We start from the raw sequence: 23,846 nt of genomic DNA, 5'->3' as shown, positions 1-23,846 counted from the left end.
ACCACTACGTCCTGGAATGAAGAAAAAGCAAAGGGGACTGGTTGTGCCCACCAGTCAGGGCAAGAAGACTCTCCGGCGGGGAGATCTCATCTGTCGTTGGGAAGCGGTGAGTCGGTTCAGCGGGGCTCCACTGGAGGTGTCGTCGTTGCAGGTCAGCTCAGCTTTACACTCGTCGGATTCTTAGGTCCTGTGGCGACTTCTGAAGATCCAGTCCCAAAAGCCCTGCTTTTATGCAGCAAATCCCCATTCATTCAGCCTAGCTGTCAATCAAAACACGCTAAGTGGTGAGCGGGGTGGCTCACCACTTGGGCCAATCACACCAGAGTGCGACTTGAGTTGGCAAGGCAACTCAGTCCAGGGTGCCTAAACCCCCTCCCACACCCTCTGTGGTACCCAGACAGAATGGAACCACTTTGGAAGGCTTCTGTGCAGAAGCCCGGCAAAAGTGGAACAAAGGGCTCAACCTTTGGTTCGGAGTTACAGAGATGAACACAGACGCCATTTTAAAAACCGAGTTCTGGCAGAAAATACCAACCGATAGATTTATTTAAGACAAATAAACCGTCGGTATGTTAGAGACTAACGGGAAAAAGTATTAGTCCCCAACAATGGGAAGAATCCCATAGAACTATATTCAGGGTCGAATATGACAAGTAGTTTCCACTTCCACCAGCCAAAACTCGACGAGGGGGGATGGGACAGTGCCCCCTCGAATAACAGACCCAGGAGTAATCGAAGTACCCCTACCAGTACGTCCACAATAGGATGGTTTGTACTAGTTCTGTTAGTAAATTTAGGTCTAGTAAAGCCAATGGTGACTTTACATGCCCTGGGAGACAGTAGTCAGTCCCAGGGTATGGAGTCTATGGTGGGGATCCTCTAGGACACCCCAGTGTTAAGGCACTGAGGGTGCGGTGTAACACACATAGCAAAACATATGAGACCCTATGGAGTAAAAGACCCCATAGCCCATAAAACACATTGACATTAAAAGGAATTAACCACATTCATGTCCAAGAGTGGGAGAAAAAGAGTCTCACTCTTGGCAGGATGGAAAACAACAAACTCCAGAAATCCAGCAAAGCTGCTGGGGGCCTCACTAGGTTAGGAAATTCAGCCTAAACAGAGAATTCTCCCTAACACTGGGCTAAGGAAACTTGGGTCTGTCTTTGCAGGCAGTTGGTCAGTGGATTAGCTGGTGAGCCCAACCACAGAGTATGTGGTCCAGTTCTGATGTGAGACCTGGGCCTGGCTTTCTGATTGTCATGTCATGCCCTGCCCCTAGATGCGACTCCTGTAGCCTATCCGTTCGTAGCTGTATACGAGTAGAGGTATTGTGCGAGTATAGGATGGCCGACTATGTTTTTTTGTTTTGTTCTCAAGCAGATCCCTCTTTTCATTTTGTAGATTTATAAGGGATTGTGCATGGCCAATTTTCATGTTTCTCTTAAAAGGGAAAGAGTCCTGTGGTGGCAATGTGACTGTTCTCTGCCATGAAATGGTAATTACATGGAATGACCACGAGATCCTCCCCATTCCTGCCCCAAGCCTATCATCTGCTAGTTTAGGGAGGCACCTGTTGGTAATCCCAATGGGGGCCTGGTATGTTGTAAATGTGTTCAATGTGTTGAATAAACATGAATGTTCATTATACAGAGAAACGTTGACTGGAACTGGAGTTTTATGCACAGATCAGTTGATGACATCAAATATCTTGGAACTGTCATTTTTCGAACAACCTCTGAAGTATTGTGCTCTTGAACATGGACCCTTTTTATCCTTGAATTCTTTAAGGGAATGACAAAATAGTCCACTCTCAGTAAGGACACTTTGGAAACTGTAACATAATTAAGATGATGGTCTTACTGAAAGTCCTCTACACACTCACCAACCAACATGCACGTTCCAAACCCAGGAGTACAATTCTTAAAGATTGACAGATGTTGGCCAATTTCATGTGAGAGGAAAAATGCCAGACTATTGCTTAATACACTACAAACGCCAATCAACAGTGGATTTTGCCTTCCATGCTTTGAATAGTACTGCAATAGGATAAAGTGCTAAACCTCTGGACACAACAACTAGGCAATCACCAATCTGGGGCAGATTTAAATCAGCCGTAGCCCCTAGCAGGGTTTAGGGAGGCAAAGCTAATTTAGCTGCAATCTAAATTGAGCTTCAGTGAACAACCCATAAACCTACAAATTGCGAGAGCAAAATTAAGTGAATACACAAAGGATGCATCGAGCTCCATTATGAAAGCACCCTAATCTTTTTCAATGACAATCTTATTGGTCACCTGGATGGGAAGGAACATCATTTTTTTTCTAATGTCCACAGTTGTTTGTAACTATGAACTCCTTCTGAGCACTCCAAACAGAATGTGGCCTACCAGAATTTGATATTTGGAAATACTTGCACCCAACCAAAGCAATCTCAGAACTGGACTTCACATGTAAGTGCACGACAGGTTGGGTTGAGGAGCTGCATATAGAAAACACTATGGAAAGGTGAAAATCCTACAGTCAATATAAACGTATAGCACTGTCTGTTCCAACAAAAACTTTGTTTAGAATGCACTGGAGGCTGGAGAAAATCTTTAACTTCTGCATACTAACTTCTGACTAATGCTGTGAATGGAGTAAAACTAGCGGTATATACACCCATATGCCTAGTACCTTTTTTAAAAAAAATCTGTTTGTTTTCAACACTTAACCATACAGAACAAAAAAAGAAGGCAGAACAAAACAGTGGTTCAGTGAATCAACCCTCTACCGCTCCCAAATTCCATCACAAGCTTACTCCCATTCTGTATATACAGTGTCCCCACCACCCCTGTCATAGTCCAATAGACATTCAACTACAGTGATACAATTGTCCACCCACCCATCCATATGCATTAAATCCACGGCCACTGTTAAACTGACCCTCACTCAATAACCTTTCTGTGCCTCTCATCACTAGTGCCCATCCCGGTCTCTCGGGCTTGCAGGATAAGGGACTGTTTATGAGGACCCCAGATGTCTTCGGGTCTGTCACGGGGGTGCACCACCCTGCCATATTGTATTTCATTGCAATAAAGAATATCCTCTTTCCATTGCTCTATAGCAGGATGCAGTGACCTGACCCACACCATCGCAATTTTCCTCCTAGCTAACAGCAATATTTCAGCCAGCTTTCTTACTCGACCAGCAATCTGTCGGGTGTCATCTGATAGGGTCACCACTGGGTCAGGTTCCACCTTCTCCCCTATAATAGCGATCAGTGTTTCAAACACTGCCTACCAGAACCGCAGCACCGGTTGTCAGCTCCACAACACAGAGACCTCCGACTTCCCTTGAGTGGAAGCAGCCAGATCCCCCTTTGTATCCTGTATTTTATTTTTAAAGATTGAACATGGCTCTACCCACATCTGTCCTCTCTGTTATTTCACACAGCTCCCGGTGAATGGTGGGAAACTAGCTTTTCAGAGTGTCTCAATCTGAAATATAGAAACTGGTCCATAGGATTGATAGTCCTTCTATCACATAGCCCCTCCACCATTGGAAACGGACCCTCTGGAAAGATGTCCTGAAAGGAGGCGATACGCAATCACTTCAAGCAAACCTATAAAACCCTGGCTCAAAGGTCAATGGTATGCTTGGGATATGAATGACCGGAAGCTTCAGAGATTAAAGAACGTCCCCCAGTCACCTTCCTTTCAATACATGCCCAGGATTTGCAGGTAAACGATACCATATCCACAACCATAGTCATCCTAACCGGGGCAGTCGGTATCATCGCTCGCAACAGGGAGGGGGGTACCAATGCCCCCTCTACCTCCACATGTCTTCGGTATGCTCCCTCTCCGAACCAATATATCAGGAAGCTTGCTTGAGCCACCTTGGTATACACATCAAATCCCAGTAGTGCAAGACCCCTTCTGTCCAATGACGCTGTTAATTTCTGCCAAGATACACGTGCTTGTTTACCTGACCAAAGAAACCGAGATATCACCTACTGCACCTCTTGAAAAGATGACTTGGGCAGTGCTAGGGGCACATTCAGAAACACATAAAGGAACCGAGGGAGCAACACCATTTTTATCAATGAGATCCTTCCATATAAACTAAGTGGCAACTCCATCTACCGATCAACCAGCCTCAGGGTATGCTCCAGCACCCTGGCATAGATGTGATGGTACAGAATTTCTGGGGATAACGCTATGTAAATACCTAGGTACGGGGTGTACACCATATGCCATTAAAGACTAAAACCATAATTGAACTGCCCCAGTGAGCGGGAAGAGCACCAACTTTGTAACTTTGATTTTCAAGCCAAAGTAGTCGCCAAATCGGAATACCTCCTGCATGATTGGCCCTAGGTTCACCTGCGGATTCTAACATAGATCACCATGTTATCCGCATACAGTGATAGCACAACCCTGTGTTTAAACACCTGTATCCCTCTATCTATAAGCCCATCCCGTATTATCTGCCCAGTGGAACAACCGGCATGAGCTGACCATTCACCTTGATGCGTGCGACAGTCAAGTTGTAAAGCAATGAAACAATGGAAACAAATCCCTCCCCCATTCCCATCCTACGCAATAGCATGAAGAGGAAGGGCCATTCAACCGAATCGAACCCTTTCTCGGCGTCCAATAGTGCCACAACAATATCTTCTTCCTGCCGAACCACTGACAATAAAGCAAACATCCTCCATAGGCCGTACAATGTAGATTGTTCCGGAATAAATCCGGATTGGTCAGACCTCACACATTTGTGCATCAAAGGCGCTAACCTCATCCCTAACAGTTTGGCTTAGTTCTTGTTGTCTGCCTCCATCCCCTGTTTAAACTGTATGGTGACCACTGTCTCTCTCCTAGATGGTGGCAACTCACCCGTCTCAAGGGTCTGCTGATACACTTCCAAAAGGTGTGAAGTTGACTTTAACACAAAATGGTCATAAAACTCAGCTGTAAAACCATCAGGTCCCAGGGCTCTCTGGGTTGAAAGCGTCTTTATCGTCCCCAGAACTTCCCGCTCTGAAAAAAAGGTTCACACAACCATTCCCGCTCCTCATCTGTACACCGGTAAAGCACCACTCGATCAAGCAAACTACTCATTTCAGGTTGCGAAACCTGAATTTGCGAAGGGTATAACCTCATATAGAATTACCAAAATTCCTGGATAATCCTGTCATCCGTGTACTTCGATTCCCCTTGATCATTCTTAACTGATAAAATGTGCAATCCCGGCGCTTCAACATGTGCTGCTCTCGCAAGTAACCTACCAGGGCGCTGGCCCTCCCTGTATTGCCCAATAGCCACCCATCCCGCTAAAAATGTAAATTCTCTTGGTGGGCGCCTACTGAAATTTCTCCACCTCGTCCCTGATCTCGTTCTGCAGAACCAGATCTTCCATAGCATCCACCCTAGTCTGTAAATATTGAATGCGTTCCTCACTTTGCGCAAGCTCTCTCCGTATCTCAATACCCTAGCATTCTTCGAAATGCATTCACCCCATACCACACATTAAAAAGCTTCCCGCAATGTTGAGTTTGAAGTAACAGGACCCACGTTTTCCTTAAACAATGTGTCTTATCAGTCGCAATACCTGCTCAGAAAACCTCATCTGTCAGACCCTCATTCTTATATCTCTAGGTCAGTGCGTGACTTGTCCTCCCTGGTATATCCAGAGCTAGCACAACCGGTACATGGTCTGACAGCGTATGCGCCAGAATTGTGACCTCTGCTACCCACCGCGCAATCCTATCCCAGATAAAAAAAATAGTCCAGTGAACAAGGCATAAAACGAGCAGTGTCGCAGAGCAATTTGCTCTGCAATTCTGTAGTTTTGCTAATTAAATTGGCACTGGTGTAGCAAAGCTAGCTATTTAAGTTACTCTGTTAAATGAAAGCACAGCTCACCCTGCATTCCTCTTACCTTCAGAGCTATCTCCATCCTCTTTTCTCTGTTCACTGCAAGTTTGAAGGGGCTAATGGAGAGAGAGAGTGCAGCAGTAATCATCACATTCACTCATGTGACAAAAGGCATGTGTGGGAGTGCTACGCACATTTTGTTTTCTTTTTCAAATAATTGCAAACCAGAAATAATCAGGATAATACTGTTATTAAGCTATCTGTAACCTGTTTGCCAAAGACCAGTATGTGTTAGTTTTTTGTTTAAAGGCTTTTAGTTCCTTTTCTAAAAATGTAATGGGTTACATAATGCATAATTACAGTATTGCTACTGTGAAACACTGCATTTTCTACATTTTTTACAGTGAAGTGTATCTAAATCTTAGTGTCAACTAGATTTCATTTTGTTGAGGAAGATGCATCATATTGACTAGTGGACACTTTTGAAAATGTAAATGACCACACAGCCAAATGCTTTGATGACAAACCTAGTCCCGTGGGCTGCAGGTTACATACAGCTTGCAACTGTTGCTCAACCCATGAGCTGATCCCATACTTCTTGACATTCTATCTTACCATGTTGCTTTATATCCGCTATCCTGAAAATAAAATGGCAGTAAACTACAATATTCTCTGTAGTTTTCCCAGTTCTCTTCCTGCTATGCCATAAACTCTGCTTATACATAATGAATTTACTTAAAGTAGCGATCAATAGTTTCATCCAGTCTGTACATCTACAGACCTACTGCAAAACTATACACTGTAGTTGGCCTCCAGAGCTCATTCTTCTCTGATTATGATTGCTTTATATATTTGCACCTGCAGTAGACCGAGCTGACCAAACTGTTTTCAGAGCCTTTTTATCATATCTTTTTATTTGTGTTCATTCATGCAGCTAACCTTTTTACAGACACTCTTCCAGGGCACACAAAGTATTTTCTCCCACTTGAATAGTCGAGTAGATTTTAAGAAGGGCCAGTACCATTTGCAGGGGATGTTGGGAACCTTTATTTAAAACTTTACTTTGCAGTAAATATCAAATGAAAGTTTCACTGTGCATGGCTGGCCTCTAGGTGGCAGCAGTGTGCCAAACTAAAGTGGGTTTGTGGTGACATGCACCATTTTACAGAAAGAGCATTAAAATGTGTTGTCATCCGTTGCCATGGGTCTAGTGCATGTGTGTTCAGTAGAGTTGGTAAACTAAGTTACTCAACTTGCAGCTGTAGTGGAATTTTAAAGAAATTTTAAGGCCTGACTTCTCACTAATGTCTTACTTAAGCGGTACACAAAACTGCTCCATTGTTGCTCATTTAATTTCTTCGGTACAAGTATCTTCTGGTGGCTTGAAAAACATTAGTACAAAACTGCTAATCAAATGGGTTTGTTTGCTAAACAAGAAAAATTTAATTAGCAAACTCTGCTAATCAATTTTTGAAAACTAATTTATGCCTTGATGAAGATTACCAAGGCGGTTAGCACAGGTAGTCTTGATTCTATTAAAGACACAGAGGCGAGCATTATGGTTCTCTCTTTTATTACTACTTCCCATAGCAGCCATTTTTAAAACTTCAAACTTCAAACAAAATCAAACTTTCTTTTCTTTTTCCTTCAAAGAAACAAAAATAGAAAGAAAACAGTCAACCAGACTACTCCAACTGGGACTACAAATCCCCAGAAATCCTCAAGGTCATTGTAGTCTTCACCTCCACCACTACACCAATCCACATCGAGCCCAGTCCATACATCACTTCCTGGCCAAACTCCCTCCTCTTTCTTTGATGATTCAACAACCATAACCAAGAACTTCTTCAACTTAAACTGGAACCGAGTAAACCAGATTCCATCAAATCGATGCACCTTCTTCAATTGTTCTTGGTCTCTTCCCCTAGAAACCAAATCAAAATTACAATATTAGGGTGGAGTACTTAACGAAAAAACTATACAGGGAACTCTCAACCCATATATATATATATATATATATATATACACACATAATACACGTCTCCCTCCAGATGTACCATTAACATTTATTATCTAAATGGCCATCTTGCATCGTCATCCATTGTTCCTCCCCGCATACGAGGGCGGAAATAATGCTTGCCTCCGTGTCTTTAATAGAATCAAGACTACCTGCGCTAACCGCCTTGGTAATCTTCATTCTATGACAAGACCGGAGGCGAGCATTATGCTTGTTCAAAGCTTTCCAGCACCATCTTAGCCAAAAAATCTACTGGTTTGAAATAGAAAGTCTTAAAAGTAGATTCTGAAGACCAATCTGCTGCTTTTAAAATATCATGTAAAGAGAGCCCTACAGCAAATGCCTTAGAAGCTATAGCTCCTCTCACAGAATGCGCTCCAAACATACCTAAGTCAATACCTGCCCAGCACATAACCTCTCGCACCCATCTAGAAATGGTGGCTGTAGCCACGGTGTGAAAGGGCTTCCTACGCACAATGAGCAGCTGTCATACACTTGACGGTCTCACCTTCTCATACTCTTTAATGCAGCGCGTCACACACAGCTTGGGCTGTCTGGAAAGTACGGATATGAAATAACTGGCCGCGCTCTTAGTTCTCTGCGCAATTTGAAAAGCTACTCCCTCTGAAGAGAACATTTTCCTGTCCAAGGCTTTCACATCCGAAACCCTTCTACACGACACTGAGCACAACAACATTGCTAACTTGCCCGACAAACGCGGAGGAGACAGATTATCGTTATCTGGCCACTGCTTAAAGAGACGGAAAACCTTCTCAACATCCCACATCACTGAATATTTAGGAAATGTCGGTTTCCGCAATTTCACACCTCCTAAAAGTCTAACTACTGCCAGATGTTCCCCAATAGGCCAGCCCTCGCACCTTTCGTGACCAGCCGATATCGCCGATCTATATACTCCTAGAGTACGAAAAGCTCCACCGCTCGCTGACATTTCTGCCAGAAAATTGAGCACCTGTACTACAGATGCTGAAACGGGATGTACACATTTTTGACTACACCACCCTGCCCATTTCTCCCAAGCGCCGTCATAGCTCCTAAGAATGGAGGGGGCCCATGAATCCCTGATACAATCTGCAGCCTCTCCCGAAAGGCTTGGCAAATCCCACTGTCTCCTGAAATCCTACAGGCTAACAATTGTTAGAGTCCCCGCTCAGCCAATGGGTGCCTCTGCCCGGCCGGGTTGCAAAGCAGATCCGCCTCCCATGGAATCAGTCTTGGAAAATCTGAAGAAAGTTCCATCAGAGTCGGAAACCAAGCTTGAGACCTCCAGAGCTGCGTCACTATCACCACCTCCGTAAGCTCTCGACGTACCTTCGCCAGGGTCCTCATTATCATTATGAATGGGGGAAATGCATAAATAGAGCCCCCCCCAATTTGTGAAGGAATGCATCCGTCCTTAAAGCCCTGGGGTCTATCCTCCAGCTGTAGAAAACTTCTCCACATGTGCGTTCAATCTGGAGGCGAACAGATCTATCTCCAGCAGTCCCCACAGACTCTGTAATTGCTCGAAACACCTTCCTGTGCAACATCCAATCGCTGGAGTCCAGCAGATATCTGGAATTCCAGTCTGCTACCATATTCTGAGCCCCTGGTAGATACTCTGCCGTTATCACTAGTCTCTTCTCTAGGCAATAATGCCAGACGTCCTCCGCTATCTCTGCCAACATCTTGACTTCGTACCTCCCAACTAGTTTATATAGCGTACTGCTGATATATTGTCCATCCTTAAGAGAATGCAACAATTTACTTTGCCTACTTTGCCTTTTGCAAACGCCTGCACAGTGAACGAACCTGCCAACAACTCTAGATAATTTATATGTAGTCTAAACTCTTCTTCTGACCACCTTCCTCCTGTCTGCAGCTGACCACACCTGGCGCCCCAACCAGCTCTGCTCGCATCTGATATTCTATGACTATCTCGGGCACATCCCCAAATATGGCTCTGCCATTCCAGGCCTCCATATTCTGAAGCCACCACTGCAACTCCATTCTCCCTTCCTCGTTCAATGGGACCAACTGGTGATACCTCACCCCCTCTCTGAGGTGCATGATCTTCAACCTCTGAAGCGCTCTGTAGTGTATAGGGCCTAGGAAAATTGCATGTATAGAGGCCGCTAGGAGTCCCACTATGCGAGCTAAACTCTGTAAGGAAATAACTGTCTTCCCCAATGCCACTCTTAACTCCTTTTTTATACCCCTCATCTTCTGCTGGGGCAACTCTAACGTGGCCTTCCTGGTGTCTACTACGAATCCCAGGAACTCTATCCTTTGCTTCGGATTGAGCTCCGATTTCTCCTGATTGATCAGGAAGCCCAGGGATGACAATAGAGTGCTGACCCAACGAACTTGCTCCATCAGAACTCCCTTGCTCTGAGCTAGTATCAGGATATCGTCTAAGTAGATAATTATCCTGATCCCTCTGCTCCTGATGGCCTCCGCTACTGGTCTCATCACCTTTTGTGAAAGCCCACGGAGCAGAGGCCAGTCCGAAAGGAAGGCACGCAAAGCGCCAGCTGCGCTTCTTCCAGAAGAACCTGAGCTAGTCTCTCTCTGAATCCTTGCTCCACTGGGACAGTGAGATATGCGTCCTTCAAATCTAATCTTGCCAGCCAATCTAACTTGTGGAGCAGATCTTTCAAAAGATGGATACCCTCCATCTTGAAATGCCTGTAAACCAACCACGTGTTCAACTCCTTCAGATTGATCACTAGCCTCACCTTCTCCTTCCTGTGAACCAGGAACATATTGCTGTAAAAACCGACACTCCTTTCTCTGCTAGCGCGAGCAGTTCCCTCTCTAGAAACAACTCCTCTTCCCTCGACATCTTCATACTGCGAGGGACTCGGGTCTGATACGGAGTACTCCTAAACTCTAATTGCAACCCTACCAAGGCTTGCAAAACCCAAGCATCGCCTGATATTGCGCGCCAATTGTCTATACATAACGCTGTGCACCCCCTACTCTGGGATAGTTTCTGCTTTGCGCACTCACCTCCGGCAGGACTCTCCTGACGGAAACCTCCTCTGCCTCTTCTTCCGCAAAACCTTCTCCCTCTAACAGGGAAGAAAGCGTCATGCTGCCTGCTCTCTCAGTACTGTGTCCTGGGTCCTTGAGGCCACCTTGAGAAGGCACGACCGGCCGTGCGGCCCCTGTGGCGACCGGTCCCGGCGCAAAACTCGCCCCGGAAAGATCTTGCGGATCGAGGATTGTGCTTTCTCCAGCGCTGTGTATGTTCCTACGAAGCGGGACATCTTTGACAAACGCTTCGCCAAACAATAACCCTTTAGCTGCTTGACCTGCCTTGTAGTTGGCGAGGTCTCCTAGCTTGCTGTCGATTTTCAAAAGCAGACTCTGTTGTCTCTGTTGAAAGAGCACAGCTGGCGTTTCCTAGGAAACAGACTGTCCTCTGCACCCAGCTGGCGAGCGTAAGGGGGTCCACCGGAACTCCAGTGCCTTTGACCCTTTCGGCCAAGTCCATAATCTTTGCCAAAGGACCGGCCATATCCAATACCTTGTCCTGACAGGACCTTATGGCACGGTCAACTCCGCGCCTGACATCTTTCGTATCCTTTGTGACAAAGGTAACCCTCTTCGCATCCAACTCGGGCGTCTCCATAATCTTACTTGGAAGATCCAGCCTCGGACACTCTGCCCTCATGCAGAATCGCACTTCCCTCTCCAGGTGTTTACGAATCCTGTTGGCCATATATTGGGCTACTCTGGGGCAGGGGAGCCAGTCTGCGGACCTAGGATGTTTTATATTGTCCGGGATGAACATATCCTCGACCTCTTCCCCATCTTCTGTGTCTTGCGGTACTCTGCCCTCACTGTCCACTCTGTCCCCCACTCCGAGACCTTCTTCAGTCTCTTCTTCCTGCGAGGAATAACTGCCTTCATCGGCTACCCCTGTATTTAGCACCCCTGGGGTAGGGGGTCTGAGGTTCGGCACTGCCGTCTTCTCCAAGAAAGCTGCTTTCAGCTTGTCAAATGGATCGGCAACCTCCCTGGGCTTCATCTGCACCCCTAATGCTTGACCCGGGGGGGAGTGGAAGAGTGGGGGCTCTTCCGGGTCTTATCCACCACCTTCTGCGCAGACACTCGCTTCTTAAGCATACCCTGTGTGGTTCCCTCGCTTGGGCTAAGCTCTCTCGCTCTTCTCTTGGGGACTGATGTCTGAATGAGGGATTCTAGCGCCCCCAGACTCTCCTGAATGGGCCTCACCCCCTGGGAAACTGCTACTGCTAGCGAATCCCCCAGGACCCTCTTGTAACTCAAAGACAGATCATTGTCTCCATCCCACTCCTCATCGCTATACTCAGGGGTACTGCCTTCTTCTATCTCCATCTGTGACAAGAATATCTTTCTTTCGTTTATTATTTTTAATTCTTTTTTTTTCTTTTCTTTTCAATGCTTGGTGCCTTAGTTGCCAATGCCTAGCAGAGGGCAGGATGTGAGAGAGGCTCTGCGCTACCAAATCCCCTTAATCTGGATGCTCCGTGGACTGAGGCGCTTCTGAAATCGATTTGCGGTGAAAACTGCTCGGAAACAGTCTCTGCACATGCGTGAAAACGGGTTAGCCCGCATTGACAGCTAAGCGGCTGGAAAGGTACTCGCGGCCCCTGTGTTCTCCCTGCAACTACTAATAAAAACCTTGCGACCGCGGCCCACGATGTCCTAAGGCCACAACTGCCCGTGAATCGGTGCCTACCAAAGAATCATTTTTTTTTCTTATTTTTTTTTCAAAATGCTGACCGCTCACTCACAACCTCATATACTTCCGCCAATACGCTCTGCATGACCACTCCTACAGTCTCAAATGCTCACACGCTCCAGACAGTCAAAAGGAGTGACTTATCTCATTGGGAAGCAGCAAAGAAAGAGGAAGGAGTTTGGACAGGAAGTGATGTATCGACTGGGCGCGACGTGGATTGGTTTAGTGGTGGAGGCGAAGACTAAAAGGACCTTGGGGATTTGTAGTCCCAGTTGGAGTAGTCTGGTTGACTGTTTTCTTTCTGTTTTTGTCTATTTGATGGAAAAAGAAAAGAAAGTTTGATTTTGTTTGACGTTTTAAAAACGGCTGCTATGGGAAGTAGTAATAAAAGAGCGTAGCATAATGTTCGCCTCCGGTCTTGTCATGGAACCGGGATGCCGACTGGTGCACTGTAGAGTGAACTGTATAACCCTTTTCCTGCCCATGTCCAACCCTCCAGATGTCGACCAACTCCCAAGCCCAGCACAGGTCCTGCAGCTTACTAGTTGATGTCATCGGTAGCCTCAGGGCAATCCTAGTTCTGTCTAATTCCGGCTCCATCACTTCATTGAAGTTTCCTGCCCAAATTACCACCCCAGTACTGCTCTAGCTGCCTGGCCACCCACTCTAGCTTATCCACTGTATCTTTATTAGGACCATAATAGATAAGCAAGCGAACTGCCTGTGCATGTAGTACCCCCATCACCAACAATGCCCGCCTCTCTTGATCTTTGACTACCTGGGTCATGCAAAAACCCACAGAACCATGTATCAATATGCAAACCGCCCCCCCCCCCCCCTGGAGTATGACAAGTATCTTTGGCATCTCCATCCATGCCCTAATTGCATCTCTCCACTCTGTGTTGGGTGTGTCCCCTGAAGAAATGCAACTTTAATCTGGTGACCCTTCAAGTTCGCATGTCCACTCTTAGATGGAATTGTGAATGTTATCATGTCCACACTTAGATAGAATTGTGAATGTTGGCATGTCCACTCTTGGATAGAATTGTGAATGTTAGCATGTCCACACTTAGATGGAGTTGTGAATATTGGCCTGCGTCGCATCTAGATGGAATTGTGAATGTTAACATGTGAAAGATGCATTAAGAAAGCGTGCCCTATAGCCTCTCCATGAATTTAGAAGTGTGCCCACGATCCTCTGTGACAGTTGCATTTAGAAGTGTGCCCAATAGACACTCTGGAAAGTTGCATCTAGAAGTGTGCCCAATAACCTCGCTGTGAATTTAGTAGGGTTCCCAATAGACACTCTGTGAAAGTTGCATTTAGAAGTATGTCCAATATCCCCTCAGTGAAATTTAGAAGTGTACCCATAGCCTCTCTGAGAGTTGCATTTAGAAGTGTGCCCAATAGTCTCTCTAGTAAATTGAATTTAGAAGTGTTCCCAACAGCCTCTCTGGAAAAAGCCTCTCTGAAAAATTGACTTAATAGTGCGCCCAGTAGCCTCTCCGTAGAAAATGGAATTTAGAATGGCGCCCAATAGCATCGCTGTGAAGGTTGCATTTAGAAGTGTAACCAATACCCTCTGAAAGTTGATTATAGAAGCGTATCCAATAGACGCTCTGTAAAGTTGAATTTAGAAGTGTTCCCAATAGACGCTCTGTAAAGTTGAATTTAGAAGTGTTCCCAATAGCATCTGTGAAAGTTGACTATAGAAATGTATCCTATAGACACTCTGGAAAGTTGCATTTAGAAGGGTGCCCAATAGCCTCTAGTAAACTGAATCTAGAAGTGTGCCCAATAACCTCTCTGTGGAAAACTGTATTTAGAAGTGCGCCCAGTACCCTCTCTGGGAAAGTTGCATTTAGAAGTGTGCTCACTGAAAGAGCATATAACCGATCATACCACACCACCATGCTTACTCTCTCCTTACATCACCACTCAACTAGAACACAGAGATACTATGACACCATTCGGTATAACTGTTCTCATACCAACATTCTGCCGCTTACTCCACATCATTCTATGTAATCACCGCTGGTTCCACACCCCCAGCCAGGCGTTTTCCTCAGGCCTAACGCAGCCACATCCGTTCCGGATAAATCCTGCCAGAACGAACACATTCTCCTGGTCTCTCAAGCACCACACCTACCGCTAAGAAGCAGCTATTACACGAGTACCGCACGAGCTGCACACATACCCGGTGCTCACACGCACCTTTTGACTCTCCCTACTCTCTCTACTGATCTGAACTTCGGTTCCCAAGGGCGTTCAACCTACAAGCGCCTTCAGACCATACCAATGGTATATAAGGCACTATATAAGTGCAAAATAACATAACATAACAACATAACATATATAATGGAACCTTCCGAGACATGAATGGGCACATTAGCCCCCAAATGTTCCATGTCATGCATCGGCGCACTTTAGTCATACTTGAATGCCTCTCTCATACTAATCTGCAGACACTCTGATCTATAGTACAGTTGCCACCCATGACCAGGGCAGTTAAAGAATCGAGCGGGGGTGACTCCCGAACCATTGCCCTTACTAAAAAACAATGCACTCCCCAGCATGACTCCACCACACCACTGGCAACCACAACAGGCCAATTATTCCCACCAATCCCATAAACAACAACTCTCATTAGCTTTCGCATGGGGGTTACTGTAGCACCCAGCCACCTCTGCGCCCCCACAGCAGCATCGCCCCCTTCCCGCCACCATACATGTACACCACATAATATGTAGCATCAGCTATCTGCACCCCGATACCTTTCACAGGGATTCACCCCCCTCTGTCATTATTCCCCCTGCGTTCAAGAACCCTGGGCAGTGACTCAAGAAAGGCATTGGCTTCCTCCGGGCTATGGAAAAGTATTGCAAAGACATTCAATCGCCAGCCTCATTTGTTAATGCTTGGAAGTGGATAGAGTTTGAATTGTACAGCAATTAGTTTATTGTTCAAATTGTTATACTTTTTTAAAAAAAATTTTATCCAAAGCCAGAACAACCGGCTTTTAGTTTGTATTGATCAGCTAAAAAATAGAAGTAAATAAATAATAAATAAAAAGGCAGCACAGACAACACCTTTTTGTACTTCGAATGGGCCTCCTATGTACGCTTTCTGGTTGGATAAATCATACTACTTGTGGTGCTGTCCCCTTAAGGGGAGCGCACGCGGCAGCGTGAGGTTGCACGCCGCCGCGTGCATTATAAATAAAGTGGGTGTTCCCGGCTGGCGGCAGTGCGACCAGGGAGCCCGAACTAAGCAGACGTGTGTGCCTCGGTCTATGGGAGTTGGGGGCTCACAGGGATCGCCATACGGGTCATGTAGAGACCCCCAACAGTGGCGACGAGGTCGGTGCGTTGCCCGGGCCCGGCGGTGAGCCATTAATCAATTTTTGAAGCAGAGCAGATGACGGCAACCACTTCACTCCATGGCGCGGGCTGGGTAGACGCCACGCGGCGAGCAACCATTTTGAAATCCTGGCAGGGGAGACTCACAGTGCTCTGGTAGGGCCCGTGTGGAGCATCCATGCCGAATTTTTGGAAATCTTAATAGCAGGCAGCTATATCGGCCCACACATCCCCAAATTTTAAATATTTTTGGATTTTTGGGTGAGCTACGTCGAGTGAAAGGGGAAAGAGTGCTGAGGCCTGCTTAACCCGTACTCCTCCCTTGCTCTAATTTTTGGAACATCCATGCTGGATTGCAGATCATCCATGCCATCCTGCAGCTGAGGGTTTTCATCTTCATCTCCTTCATCATCATGACCAGCTGCTTTGTACAAAGGCATATTTTTGGACTAGTGAATTCTGCGCCCTGCAACATCTGCTAATCATCATCATCATCTTCATCATCATCAGGTCTGGACAATTGACTTTCTGTGTGTGTCTGGACTGGTGCACTTCATGGCCCCCCCTTTGGGCCTGTGCTGGTTGGGTGAGTTGCGGCCCTCAGTCCATTTGGGGGTGCCTGCTGCGCTCTAACTCATGAGTGCGCCCAATGGCCAGGGAGGTGGGCAGCCTGCAGCCCAACAGCAGCCTCAACTCCAGCCCCAACCTCCAGTTCAACCTGTGGCACAGCCAGTGCCCCAAGTCACGGCGCAGATGCATATGCGGGCCCCTGCGGTGCTCCAGCAAGTCCCAGATTGTGATGTCTCGGGCCCCCCATCCAGCATGGGGACCAGGTGGAAACAGTGGTTGGACCGTTTGGACATGTATTTCAGGGCCACCATGGAGACGGACGACAGCAAGCTGACGACGCTGCTGTACGTTGCTGGGCCTGCAGTACAGGAGATCTTTGAGTCACTTCAGACCACGGATGCCTCGTATGGAGTCGCCAAGACGGCCCTGCACAATCACTTTCTACCACTCGCCAACGCAGACTACGAGAGGTTTGTCATGCTGTCGGCCCGACAGAAGGAAGATGAGACTCTAGACACTTTTTATGGTCGTCTCAAACGCCTCTCCTTGGCGTATGCGTAGGGTGACCCAGATGACATTATTAGAACACTCCTAATACAAGCCTGTTTGTCAGGTAAACTAAGACGACAAGTACTGAGGGAACCGGGCACCACCCTTGCTCGCATCCTTGAACTGGGACGCTGCCATGAAGTCTCACAGCCGAGGGCGTCCAAAATGGAGGCTGGTACTCGCATTGTGAAGACGGAAGAGGTGTGTGCAGTGGGGCAGGGTGGTAGAGGCGCCAGGAGGCCAGGTGCCGGCACCCGTGACAGTGGCGGGAGAGCTGTTGAATCCTGCCAAAAGTGTGGCTATGACCTGCCGCACCCCGCCGAGTGCCCTGCAGTGGGAAGGACCTGTGGACGGTGTGGCCTGGCTGACCACTACGCTCATGTGTGCAAGGTGTCCCTGCCTGTGATAGTGCCCAGGGGCCCAGTTCGATCCGGATTCCTGCGTCAAGCCCGCCCTCCTAACGTGGGAGAGGTGGACCAGGGCGAGGAAGGTGTCCAAGCGGAGGAAGAAGAGCAGGAGAACAACATCTTCGTTTCGAGTGTGCAGGCTTTGAAATAAAAAAACAGACAACAACAGAGGTGTGTGGTGGCCGTAAACAAGTCGCCAGTCCCGGTGCTCGTGGACATAGGGGCGTCGGTCAATGTGATGGCTGTGGACACTACGATGCGATGGCCACTCCACCGAAACCGGTCAGCCCCAGAGCCCGCATCTTCACCTCCTGAGGGTCAGAACCGATCCCGTTGGATGGCACATTCGTGGCAAAGGTGCAACATGATGGGTCAAAGATCACAGCAAGGTTCTATGTGACGCCAGTGAGCACGAATACACTGCTGAGCTGTGCTGCGGCAGAGGCCCTCGGCAATGTAAGCTTTGCTTACTCTGTCTATATGGAGGACATCCATGACCTATTGGACAAGTACTCTGCCCTATTCCAAGGAATCGGTCAAATGGCCGGTCACCCAGTGAGGCTGTACATTGATGAGTCTGTGCAGTCCGTGGCACTGAAACGTCGTAGGGTACCCTTCCATCTCAGGGAACAAGTAGACAAGGAGCTGGACAATCTGGTGAACTTAGACATTATTGAGAAGGTCGAGGCCCCCGCACCTTGGCTGTCACTGATAGTGGTGGCAAGAAAACCGAAACAACCTGACTCCGTACGGATATGTGTCGACATGAGGCTACCCAACAAGGCCATCAAGAGAGAGAGACATTTGACGCCAACCATTGCCAACATCATTGCGGAGTTGCAAGGGGCTTGCTTCTTCTCAAAGCTAGACCTTCGAGCCGATTACCACCAGGTTGTCCAGCATCTGGAGTCAAAATACATAACGACCTTCACAACACACAGAGGCCTGTATCGATATAAGAGACTCAGTTTTGGCAGAGGAGGTGTTTCAAAACATCATCAGGGGCGCCCTAGCTGACCTGGATGGAGTCCTAAACATCAGTGACGACATCCTGGTGTTCGCCAAGACGGAGGTCGCCCACTTGCGCAAGCTGGCCAGGACTTTCGAGAGACTGCAGTCACTGGGCCCTGACGTTCCACTGGGAAAAGTGTGAGTTTCTGCGTCCGACGATCGAATTCTTTGGATTCGTATTCAAGGAAGGGGGTGGGTCACCAGATCCAAGGAAAGTAAGACATCAAAGGGGCCGACCACCTGAGAACGTATCAGAGGTGAGGAATTTCCTTGGTATGGTGATGTACTGTGGTCGGGTCATCCAGAACTTAGCATCAAGGTCAGAGCCATTGAGAGCCTCCACAAAAAAGGAAACAGCTTGGCATTGGGGCCCTTTTGAGCAGGCAGCGTTTGAGGACATCAAACGTGCCCTCACAGCCAAAGACACAATGGCCTTCTTCGACCCAACCCTCCGGTCGGAGATCATTGTGGATGCAAGCCCATTTGAACTGGGGGCTGTGCTGACACAAATTGGCCGGGACGAGAACGTGCGTCCAGTAGCGTATGCCAGTAAGGCACTGTCTGACACTGAACAGCGCTACTCCCAGATCGAGCGGGAGGCTCTCGCCGTATTGTGGGGGTGCAGGCATTTCAGGCTGTATATCCTGGGCCGGCCGGTAAGTCATAATGGACCACAAACCCCTGCTTCCTATTCTAGCGGGGTCCTCGTCCAAGCCACCGGAGAGAATCGAGCGGTGGATGCTCGCACTCCTGGAGTACGGCGTCTCCTTAGTGTATATACCCGGTGCCAACAATGCAGTGGACTACCTGTCCTGTCACCCCGGGGATGGCAGTAATGAATCACTGGATGCTTTACCTGAGGAGGCGGATGACCATGTGCGGATGGTGGTGGAAGCGGCCATCCCGAATGCCATGCCCATCGAGGACCTGGTGGCGGCAGCAGCCCAGGATGGTGTTTTCAGATCCTGGAGATTGCGATGCAGCACGGATCATGGAAAACCGTACTCGAATCACTGGCCGGACGCACCCAGGAAGCCAAGGTGGTGCTTGAACAATTGTGTAAAGTGAAAGAGGAACTATCGTTCTCGGCCTCGGGCCTCCTGCTGAGGGGTGACCGGATCGTCGTGTCCCAAGCCAAAATACATGAGGTAATCAGGAGTTGGAACAGAGGGTCGACGAATGTGTATCTGCCTGTGTCTGGTGTCAGGCAGCATCGCCTGTACAATGAGAGCCGGCTATTGAAACAATGCCGAGAGGGATGCGACCGTGGGAGGTGGTGCATGCGGACTTCGGGTCCACCACGCTGGGCACCCATTTCCTGGTGGTGGTGGTGGACGAGTACTCCCGCTACCCGGAGGTGGAGTTTGTGGACTCGGTGGCCTTTGAGCATGTAGTCGTGGCCCACGAGAAAGTATTCGCCTCTCATGGTTTTCCTCATACCCTGTGCTCGGACAATGGGGTGCCAGTTCAGAGTGAACGTTTCTCAGAACTGATGTACGGGTATGGGGTTCAACAACGGAAGATCACCCCGCTCTGGGTTAAAGGTTCGAAAAAAAAAAAGGCTCGAATGCCTTTTTCTCCACAGTAAAAGGACCGAAAAAAAAGGATCGAGTTTTCTTTTTTTTTTTATGGGGGGGGGTTCTCCCCCAAACCCCCGTTTTTCTTTTTTATAAAAAAACGTTTTTTATACATGCTAAACTAAAAACATATATAAATAAATGCGATCCTTTTTTTCGGTCCTTTTGTTTCCGATCAAAAGGTCATTTGATCCTTTTTGATTTGAACATTTGACCAGACACCGGCCAAGAGCCAATGGTGAGGCGGAAAGGCTGATGAGAACTCTGAATAAGACATTTCGGATAGCACAAGGCCAAGGGCGCTATCTGCAAAGAGCGCTATATCAATTCCTGAGAGTCTACCACACCACTCCCCATGCATCGACGGGGGTGGCCCCGACCGAGGCCCTCTTCAAACAGTGCCCTCGAGGACTGTTGCCAGAGGTGGGCGAGAAGGAGCCAGGGGTGATCGATGACCAGCAGGTGGATTTTGAACGAAGGCTGCGGACGGAGCAGGAAAATGTGAGAAGAGGGCCCTGCCCGCAACGCTTGGAACCTGGCGATGAAGTGCTCATCCGAAATAGGCACCCCCACGGGAAGCTATCACTCCCATATGAGCCGGAGCCGCTGGACGTGGTGGCCGTCAAGGGGTCCATGGTGACGGCCTCAGACGCGAGATCGGCAGTCACCAGGAATGTGAGCTTCTTTAAGCGTCTAGGGGACACAAGAACTGATCCACATCAGGAACAGGACAGTATGGAAGTACCCGACGAGGGTGGAGGCGCTCCTCCCCCCCCTCCTCCCCCATCCTCAGCCCGGAAATTTCCGCCGGAAGGATCGCCCGTACCGGAGGCCAGCGGGAGGTACCCCCAGAGGACTGGGCGAGGGGAAACCCGCTCGCCTCACAGACTACGTGCTGGGACAAGTTTCGTGAGCGAGCCCTGTGCAGTGGGTATTGGTCACGGGGATCCAGGGCGGCTGTGAATAAAGGGGTGCTGTGGGATGTTTTGGTTATTTGCACTGGTTGATGTTTACTTGCACTGTTTGATGTGTTGTTGGTGTTTTCATTGGAACGGTTGATGAACATTTGTTTGTCCTCATGAAAACGGAGGAGTGTGGTGCTGTCCCCTTAAGGGAAGCGCACGCGGCGGTGTGACGTTGCACGCCACTGTGTGCATTATAAATAAAGGGGGCGTTCCCGGCCGCCGGCAGTGCGACCAGGAGCCTGAACTAAACAGACGCGTGTGTCTCAGTCTGTGGGAGTTGGGGACTCACGGGGATCGCTATATGGGTCATGGAGAGACCCCCAACACTACTGTGTTATGGCACTTGCATGACTGATTACAAAGTATTCTGGGCTTGCACGTGCCTCAGCAGGAGGTCTCGCCTTCTCCCATCTTGGCCGCTCATCTGTATCCCTTAAATTGGATGGTCACCACAGCGGTCTGTCTTGTGCCTGCCTCCTCACCGATCTAGACCACTTCAGCACGTTTGCAGATGGGGAGACTGCATTTCTATGTTGCACGCTCCAGAGGTATTCCAGAGGCAGAAATGGGGTTGTCAGCGTGGGTTTGTGTATACCTTATTTATTTATTTACATTTGTATAGCGCACAAAAGCGGCCCTTAACAGCGCCACGATGCCTAAGTATACTTGCTTTGTTACAGAGTATGTACAGATAAATGACAGTGGTGGACATTGAGATAAAGGCAAAAATTCGAGATATTTGTTAACAGAGTGGGTTGGCAGTGTGTTCCTTGGTTACAGTGGAAAAGTGTGACAGCTGTTGAACAATTACCGATTAGTTGAACAATTTAGTTTTAAGGGCTTTTCTGAAGGGAGGAGTTTTTTAAGGTTTCAAAAAAGCATTGGGTTATGGAGTATCTGCTCTATATGGTGGGCTCACCTTATATATTTAGAACTGTGACTTTGGCGAGAGGTTCATGCAAGCAGATACTACTATACTTGCATTTTCTCTTGATGTGCTTTACGATAATCTGAGGCCGCACGTTGCAAGTATCTACATATTGTAAAGTGGCAGCTTTCAGGAGACTCTTGTTTAAAACTAGCCAACCTCAACCGGTTTTTAAATATACTTGGGCAAATGTTTTTGCAGCCTCTTAGAAGTGTAGGTGTTTTTCTGAACGACATTCTGGAAGGGTATTTTTGGGGTTGAGCATATGGAATCTGGATGCTTAATTGTTCCTATGCTCATATGAAGACATTCCTGTTTAGATGGGTCTTGTGTATGACCAGGGTTGACTCACTACAAACCGGTCCAGTAATGTTCTATGTATTTGTTGCTGACTAAACGTTGTATGTTTGTAGGCGCCCGTAAGCATCAGGATCACCTGGTGCGCCTTATAAATATCCTAAAGTAAAGTATAAATGCGGTTAGACCTCTAGGTTGTTCTGTAATTTGAGGTACTTTGTGAGGGTCTGGCGTGTATTATTGGCATTCCGTGTATGTGTGTTTGTGTGACTGTTTGGCTGGGAAGGGATCTGGTGGGTGATCAAAGGGGCGCTCCGTGGGTAAAACCCTTAGATTTTCTATGAATCCAGTATAAGAGGGTGGGGGCGGGATCGCCTTCCCAGGGGCTTGATGGGTTCAGAGTGCCATATTACAGCATTTTAAAGGCCCCAAAAAATCGTCTTTTTTGTGTTCGGCCTTTAAAATGCGAAAATATCACATATAAGCATTTTATTCTTTCACAGCAGCTAGTAAAGAAACACCCTGCTGTTGAAGTATGAAATTTGTATTTCATGATTCATCACATGTGTAAGACTAAAACGTGTTCGACTAGGCCAAATTGCATGATGTGGATTAGTGTGACATGGGTATGAACAGTTCTTTGGTTCTTCAGTGGTAAATGTGAAGTGGTAGGTAACTATGTTCTCTGGACTGCCAACAAGTATTGCCAGGAGTTGTTTTGATTTTTAGTTGACTTTCATCATGATATAAAACGGGTCCAGTTTTAATCCAAAGCTCTTTCAATGGATGTAGAATAAATGTGCTTTTTTGTGACTTTTATTTGAGTACTGCCATATACTGCAGCAGGGTTCAAAATTAAGATCTGATGAGCAGGACCTAAAACTAGCTCCTGGGTGTCGGGCATCACCCAGTAGCAGGAGCTATCCCTGGGGAACCAGGAGCGATTACCCAGTGCACCGCAAAACCAGCTTCCACATGCAATGCACACTTTAACTTTCTGTCGATTATGTGTAATTCGTTACATTTAAACGTGTACTGGATGTGTCCTAATTCTTCTTTATTAACATTCTCAAATACTCCCAAGTTAATGCCACGTATGCAGGTTTATAAAGCACCAATTGGCTGTGGAGCCAGAAGTAGCTCCTGATAGCTGTTGGTTTCAAAATAGCAAGCCAGGCTCTCCCAGGCTAGAAGAAGGAGCTAAATAGCTCCCAGCTCTTTTCAATTTCGAACCTTGCTACAGGGTTGTCACTTATATTGTTGCTACTGCAATTATAGTTCTATTTTGTTGCTGTACGTTTATTTGTTCTAACTACTTCCTGTAAGCATCAACCTGTTGGTGCAGGTTTATGTATTATTTATTTCTGATGTATTATCTGTTAGAAAAGTTAGTCTTGGAGCATTGGAATTCTTGTATTTGATGGGTTGGCTCTGGTTGTTACCATTTTGTTGCTTAATCTGATGCTACATATATACATGGATGCAGATATGAATGTTTCTCAATTTTGTAGCTATATCATATATTTTACAGCGTATTCAGAAATTGAAATGCTTGATTTTTGTAATCTGTT

At 47.3% G+C, this 23,846-nt stretch overlaps 1 protein-coding gene across 1 annotated transcript in view; it reads left to right on the top strand.

Moving 5' to 3' along the window:
• CCDC34 (coiled-coil domain containing 34) overlaps nucleotides 1-23,846 on the top strand; it is a 563,579-nt gene that overhangs the window by 101,311 nt on the left and 438,422 nt on the right. The gene's annotated exons all lie outside the window — the stretch shown is intronic.

This window comes from Ambystoma mexicanum, chromosome 11 (genome assembly GCF_040938575.1).
Source record: "Ambystoma mexicanum isolate Mex_15411 chromosome 11, UKY_AmexF1_1, whole genome shotgun sequence".
NCBI lineage: Eukaryota > Metazoa > Chordata > Amphibia > Caudata > Ambystomatidae > Ambystoma > Ambystoma mexicanum.
This window is presented reverse-complemented; position numbering and strand designations above follow the sequence as displayed.